A 7,322-nucleotide genomic window follows, 5' to 3' on the forward strand; every position below is an offset into this window, starting at 1 on the left:
CGTCTGTGCCCAGTGGGCTGGTTTGAATAAGCAGCAGGTGTTGGATCAATATCCACCTTAGTAGCTAAGTTTCCATGTAATTTGAGACAGATTTTCATGTGAATATTCAAAAATCTGCATAAAACAATATATACATTTTCCCACCAGAAATGTTTCTATCAAACAGATTTATTGCAGATTAAAGGCTTTGCGTGACAAATAAATAACTTTTGCTGTTGAATTCCCAATGGTTTCCATCGCATTTTCAACTCTACTGATGGTTTAACAAAACTGTTGCATTATATAGCAAAAATGATCTTGTCCCGTGCACTGTAGCCAGCAGCTCACAGATACAGTGTTGGTAGGCTACCTACATGATGAGATTATTATGGATGAGAGCGATATTATTTTATTTGTCAAATGGCAGCCAAGCATCAATCATCATGTCACCAGAATAAGACCATCAAAATGTATTGGAAAGGAGCATCAAGCTCATCACGTGCACTTTCACCACCCTGTGAAGTTCATAACTTATTTCATCTGTAGCCTAATAAACTGCATGGGTTCCCAAGTCGTAGTGGGAGGACCACACAACATATCATCACGTGACTCCAAGTTAACTAAGATGTGATGGTTATTATATAAATATTTGCTCATAAAGGAGTTTCCACCTCCATTTCTCGCTTATACATTTTTACTGACACAAATATACAAACAAATTGTCAAACGAAGTAACAAATCGTCTGTCAGCATTTATAAAAGTGTTCAGGCATATCCTGTTTCCATCAGCCCGGTCATTACTTTTGAAATGGTTGGATCAATATCCACCTTCATGATGTGGATGAAGCCTGATTTGGAATGTCTGAGTAGTTCTATATGATGTCATAATTCACCCCTCTGATAATCAAGTGATATTTGGAATGCCTGACTAGTTCTATCTGATGTCATAATACACCCCTCTGATAGTGATACATTTGCTCCATTGTTTCCATGTCAGTTGGTTTCCCACTCTGATGATTTATATCTGACAGAGGGGCTTTAAATGAATAGTATGGTGACATCTTAGTGTGTCTTGAAGTAAATAAGATTATTAATCATAAACTCTGACAGCAACAATACACTGCAGCTTTGACATCAAGAAGAGAATGGGCTGATGGGTGGTGGTGCTACTCTATAGGTAAGGCTGTTCAATATGAATGTTCAATCCACACAATAGGTTGATCAGTAGCCAGTTAGCTAGCTGTACAGTCCTATATGAATGTTCAATCCACACAATAGGTTGATCAGTAGCCAGTTAGCTAACTGTACAGTCCTATATGAATTTTCAATACACACAATACGTTGACTGGGGAGGTGATGCACCACAGTCAAAGTCCTGCAATAAGAGCTAAGAGACTAATATTTGTGTAAACTATACATTGTTGTGTTCTGTAGTTGTCACTGAGTTGGCTGATATCCCATTTTATAGGGTCACTCCACAGTTAAGTCTGTACAGTGCCTATACAAAGTCTACACTTTGCTCCTTTCATATTTCTTTTGATCCTGACAAACTCACCAGTCCCTGCCAGTGACAAGCATACCCATAACATGATGCTGCCACCACAATACTTATTGTGTGGTTAATGTGTGGTCTATCTCCAGGTCATCAGACTGTTAAATAGTCACCTCTAGCCGGCCTCCGCCCAGTACCCTGCCCTGAACTTAGTCACTGTTACTAGCCGTCTACCACCCAGTACTCCACCCTGTATTCTAGTCAAGGCTCATCCTATATAACTACTGCTGTACACACCTTTTATATTCATATACGGTCCATAATGTCTAGACACACCATCATATACATTTTAAACAAATTGTATATATTTATATTCCAGACTCTGACATTCCTCATTCTACCATTTCTATATTTCTAAACCCTTAAAATAAATTGTAGGGAAAATCAGTACGTCACACAAATGACTATTTCTAAACAAAGATAATAGACAAGTAGAATGGGAGAGGTTTCTTAAACTATCTTTACTTACTCGGTGAATAGACTCCAGGGATGGTGATGAAGGCTGTAGGAATGAAGATCAGACAGTGAAGAGACTCCAGTGGTTAAGTGCATCTTTAAAAAAAAAAAAACTATTTATTTTACTTAAAAGTATTTTTCTTAACTGCATTGTTGGTTAAGGGCTTGTAAGTAAGCATTTCACTAAGGTCTACACCAGTTGTATTTGGCACGTGACAACTAATATTTAATTTGATTTTCATACTTTTCTAATAAAACACTTTTCAACCCATATGATCTATTACATAATAAAAGTCGTAATACAAATATCATGTCATAGTGAATTCATGACATGTGAACGAACAAGCCTTTTCATACGTTATAATATGGCTATACAGTGGGGAGAACAAGTATTTGACACACTGCTGATTTTGCAGGTTTTCCTACTTCCAAAGCATGTAGAGGTCTGTAATTTTTATCATAGATACACTTCAACCGTGAGAGACGGAATCTAAAACAAAAATCCAGAAAATCACATTTAATGTTTTTTTTAAGTAATTCATTTGCATTTTATTGAGACCCAGAGTTACTTCTGCTGCAGAGGATATGTTCATTAGAGTTACCAGCCTCAGAAATTGCTGCCCAAATAAATGCTTCACAGAGTTGACTGAACAGACACATCTCAATATCAACTGTTCAGAGGAGACTGTGTGAATCAGGCCTTCATGGTCGAATTGCTGCAAAGAAACCACTACTTGAGGACACCAAAAAGAAGAAGAGACTTGCTTGGGCCAAGTAACACGAGAAAACCTTCACATTGACCCTGTACTGGTACCTCCTGTATATAGCCTCCACATTGACTCTGTACTGGTACCTCCTGTATATAGCCTCCTGTATATAGCCTCCACATTGACTCTGTACTGGTACCTCCTGTACATAGCCTCCACATTGACTCTGTACTGGTACCTCCTGTATATAGCCTCCACATTGACTCTGTACTGGTACCTCCTGTATATAGCCTCCACATTGACTCTGTACTGGTACCTCCTGTACATAGCCTCCACATTGACTCTGTACTGGTACCCCCTGTATATAGTCTCCACATTGACTCTGTACTGGCACCTCCTGTATATAGCCTCCACATTGACACTGTACTGGTACCTCCTGTATATAGCCTCCACATTGACTCTGTACTGGTACCTCCTGTATACAGCCTCCACATTGACTATGTACTGGTACCCCCTATATACAGCCTCCACATTGACTCTGTACTGGTACCTCCTGTATATAACCTCCACATTGACTCTGTACTGGTAACCCTTGTATATAGCCTCCACATTGACTCTGTACTGGTACCCCCTGTATACAGCCTCCACATTGACTCTGTACTGGTACCCCCTGTATATAGCCTCCACATTTACTCTGTACTGGTACCCCCTGTATATAACCTCCACATTGACTCTGTACCGGTACCCCCTGTATATAGCCTCCACATTGACTCTGTACTGGTACCCCCTGTACACAGCCTCCACATTGACTCAGTACCGGTACCCCCTGTATATAGCCTCCACATTGACTCTGTACCGGTACCCCCAGTATACAGTCTTCACATTGACTCTGTACTGGTACCCCCTGTATACAGCCTCCACATTGACTCTGTACTGGTACCTCCTGTATACAGCCTCCACATTGACTCTGTACTGGTACCCCCTGTATATAACCTCCACATTGACTCTGTACTGGTACCTCCTGTATACAGCCTCCACATTGACTCTGTACTGGTACCTCCTGTATACAGCCTCCACATTGACTCTGTACTGGTACCTCCTGTATACAGCCTCCACATTGACTCTGTAGCCACGGTATAGTTTTTTTATTGTGTAACTTTTTTTCTTACCTCTTATTTTTCTTAACTACATTGTTGGTTAAGGGCTTGTCAGTAAGAATTTCACGGTAATGTCTACACCTGTTGTAGCTTTGTAGCGTAGCTTTAAGGGAATAGTATTGTCACATCTAGATAAAAAATTTACAGAGTAAATGTGTATAAACACACTTCCTATTCATGGAAGTATTTATTCATCATCTACATATTCATATTACGCTTCTACGTCTGTGTACAGGAAAGTATTAGTTGTAAGACGTAAGAGAAAATATATCAGCTTATTGTTAAATAATTATGACGTTCTTTCCAATTCAAAAAGTGTTGTAACTATTGTTTCCAAACTGCGTTACCCACTCCAGCCAGCAGATGGCGACGAGCGTCTTTCAGGTGATGATTCTTGTGTGACGTATAATGGACTGGACGGGACGCTTCTTCAGGAACAACAACACGGATACTATTTCAACCACCTGGGTAGCTTGCTGGACAAAGTAAAACTGAAAGATTGACGTTTTAGGCCATGTTAATGTACATTAGCTAATCCCAGTGTATAAAACACATTTCAGTTGACGTTAACTTGAACCTAATTTGCCTGTTCAAGTTGCAAATGTATTAAAGATTGATACTGAGCCTAGCACTAGGCTATTCGCTAATGCTAACTAGCTAGCTAACATCCCTGACCATGAGCTCATTAAACTACTCATCCCCTGCTGAAGAAGAGGATGTCTGCTGTCCGGAGAAAGACGCTCTGGCGATGAACATTGTCGTGAAAGACGAAGAGGAGGATATTACAGTGAAAGGAGAGAAAGAAGCTCTGGCGCTGAACATTGTCGTGAAAGACGAAGTGGAGGATATTACAGTGAAAGGAGAGAAAGATGCTCTGCCGCTGAACATTGTCGTGAAAGACGAAGAGGAGGATATTACAGTGAAAGGAGAGAAAGAACCTTTCAGAATGGAAGAGGAGGCTGTTATAGGGAAAGAAGAGAAAACATCCTCTTCCTCTCTAAAAGGTTCTATCTCAGTAAAGGAGGAGGAGGAAGACGTTTTGGGAGTGAAAGAGGAGGAGACAGAATATCAGATTAACACGAGTGAGTACTGTCTTAAAAACAGGGGCACAAACTATGCAGTTGTTGAACTAATGTGTAGTTTTTAAGGGGCATTCTACTGAAGTTCTTCACTTCAATATGATGTTCAGTACTATATAAATTGTTAAAGGGTCAATCTGCCATTGCTACATATTTTTGGGACTTTTAAATGAGATTTAATTATATATAACAGGCTTTTAAAATGTAATAATGGAGCATAATTTATACTTAAAATATCAAAGGGACACAAAAGGCACCCAATTAATTTAGAGATATTAATGCCTCTGATAAGACCCTATGACTGTAATAGACAGTAATAATTGATGATGGTAATAAGTTCACCATCTTTTTGATGTTCTCGTTCAAACAGGAGAGAGACATGACTATCGTGGGTCCTCTGGGGAGCCTCAACAACATCCTGATGCTGACGAGGCAGAGAAGAGTCTCTCCAGATCAGAACACCAGATGGTACAGCTTGGTCTGGTCTAGCATACAGCTTGCTCTATCTGGGTCTGGGTTTCTGTAAGGCACTTTATGACAACAGTGACATCAGCATCCATAATGATATGTGTCTGTGTCCCCTCTTTATGGTTACCAGGACAACGCTAGCCCTTCCGCCCTCCCGGAGTCCTCGTGTCGTGCCTCTCCCGGTAGCACCTTACTGCTGGGTATGAAGAGGTTGTTTGTGCTGCTGGTGGACTGCAGGAAAACAACGGGGCTGAGTGGAACTGTGAGAGGAGGAGAAGAGAAGAAAGGATCAGATTTGACTCATCAAAGTAAGTGCTGTAATTTAGTTTGAACAAATTAAATAGATCTGTCCACTGGTATCTGTTACCAGGACAACCAGCAGAGTTCTGTTAGTTGACAGGAAGATAGACTGGTGTATATGGATGTTATGAATATAACACTGAAAAAGGATTCTGCCAATGAAAAGAGAGAAACCAATTGACCATATAAAACCTTGATGAAAGTTAGATTTAGAGGGAAAGTTTCAAATGATCTGATGTAAGGTGCTTGTTTTGCAAAAACGTTTCCATAAAACATTATGGATGTTACAATGCCTGTCCCAGTCAACGCCCCTATCTTTACAAGACTGTAGAACAGGCAAACTAAACTCAAGACACTGTTAATTAATTAACTAATACTGGAGGAAAGCTGTGATCAGGCTGCCCACTCAAGAGAAAGCTTCAAACTGTAACCAGTGCCTGCAACCTGGTTCAGGTTATCAATCAACCTACCAGGGTAGTTACAAATGTCGTAGAAAATCGGTTCAAATATGACACTTGCAAGAACTTGTGAAATCAAATAGGCTTTTTGTAACAGTATTTTTATTGAAATTTTACCATTTTCACCCATATTAAGAGATACAACAACAGAGACAAAGCACACAGAACAAAAACAAGAAAAATAGCCCCCACTTACCCATATCTACGTGCATATATATACACATACATACACACATATACCCATGCATATACACACACATATGCATACATACACGCACACACACATATACACACCCATACATACGTACACCATTTTCCTCTTCCCGCTCGGTGCTTCTCTCACCCCATCACCATCATTGCGTCTCTCAATACATACATTTTAAACAAACTTACAAACAGAAATTAAACAAAAAAGCTCAGTTTAAACCAAGAGGTTAGGTTCCACACATGGAACGTACAGTGTAGTTCTGAAATACATAGATCCCCGCCATTCTAAGAGAATCCTTGCAGCATAATAGCTGATACCTCAGGTTCTAGGTAATTTAGATATGGTTCCCATACTTTGTAGAACTGGTCTGTTTTAGAATGCAATGTACATGTCAGATATTCCAGAGGCACCCATTCAAATAGTATCTTATGCCAATCTTTAATAGAAGGAACCTTATCACTAATCCACTGTAAAAGGATGTTTTTCCTCGCTGCGAAGGTAAGGATGTTGTAAAGCCTCCTTTTACAGACAGAAGTAACATGCCTACTAGGGAGACTTAACAGTAAAGAAACTGGGTCCAATTCTAGATCAACCCCTAGGATCTTTTCAATTTCTTGCAGGACACCAGACCAGTATCTTTGTATTTTGGTACATGACCATAAACAATGTGTTAGGGTGCCTGTATCAGTTTTGCATTTAAGACACTGAGGGGAAGAGGAAGTGGGGCTAAAAGCATGTCTGCGATTTGGGGATATATGCAATCTGTGTATTATTCTTAATTGGATTGCTCTAGTACGGTTACATATAGATATTGTTTTTGCATATCTCCAAATGTCCTCCCACATCTCTTCGTCAATAGTAACAGACAATTCTTTCTCCCACACTTGTTTCACCCTCTGTGTGTTGACAGCAGAAAAGGACCTTAAAGTGTAGTAAAACAGACTTACAGACATTTTCC

The 7,322-nt window shown here is 39.9% G+C and overlaps 1 pseudogene; it reads left to right on the top strand.

The window, feature by feature from the left end:
- The first annotated feature begins 4,270 nt into the window (after window positions 1-4,270).
- LOC135570065 (zinc finger protein 850-like) overlaps window positions 4,271-7,322 on the top strand; it is a 102,194-nt pseudogene continuing 99,142 nt past the window's right edge.

This window comes from Oncorhynchus nerka, unplaced genomic scaffold (assembly GCF_034236695.1).
Source record: "Oncorhynchus nerka isolate Pitt River unplaced genomic scaffold, Oner_Uvic_2.0 unplaced_scaffold_1135, whole genome shotgun sequence".
In the NCBI taxonomy this organism is placed as follows: Eukaryota; Metazoa; Chordata; class Actinopteri; order Salmoniformes; family Salmonidae; genus Oncorhynchus; species Oncorhynchus nerka.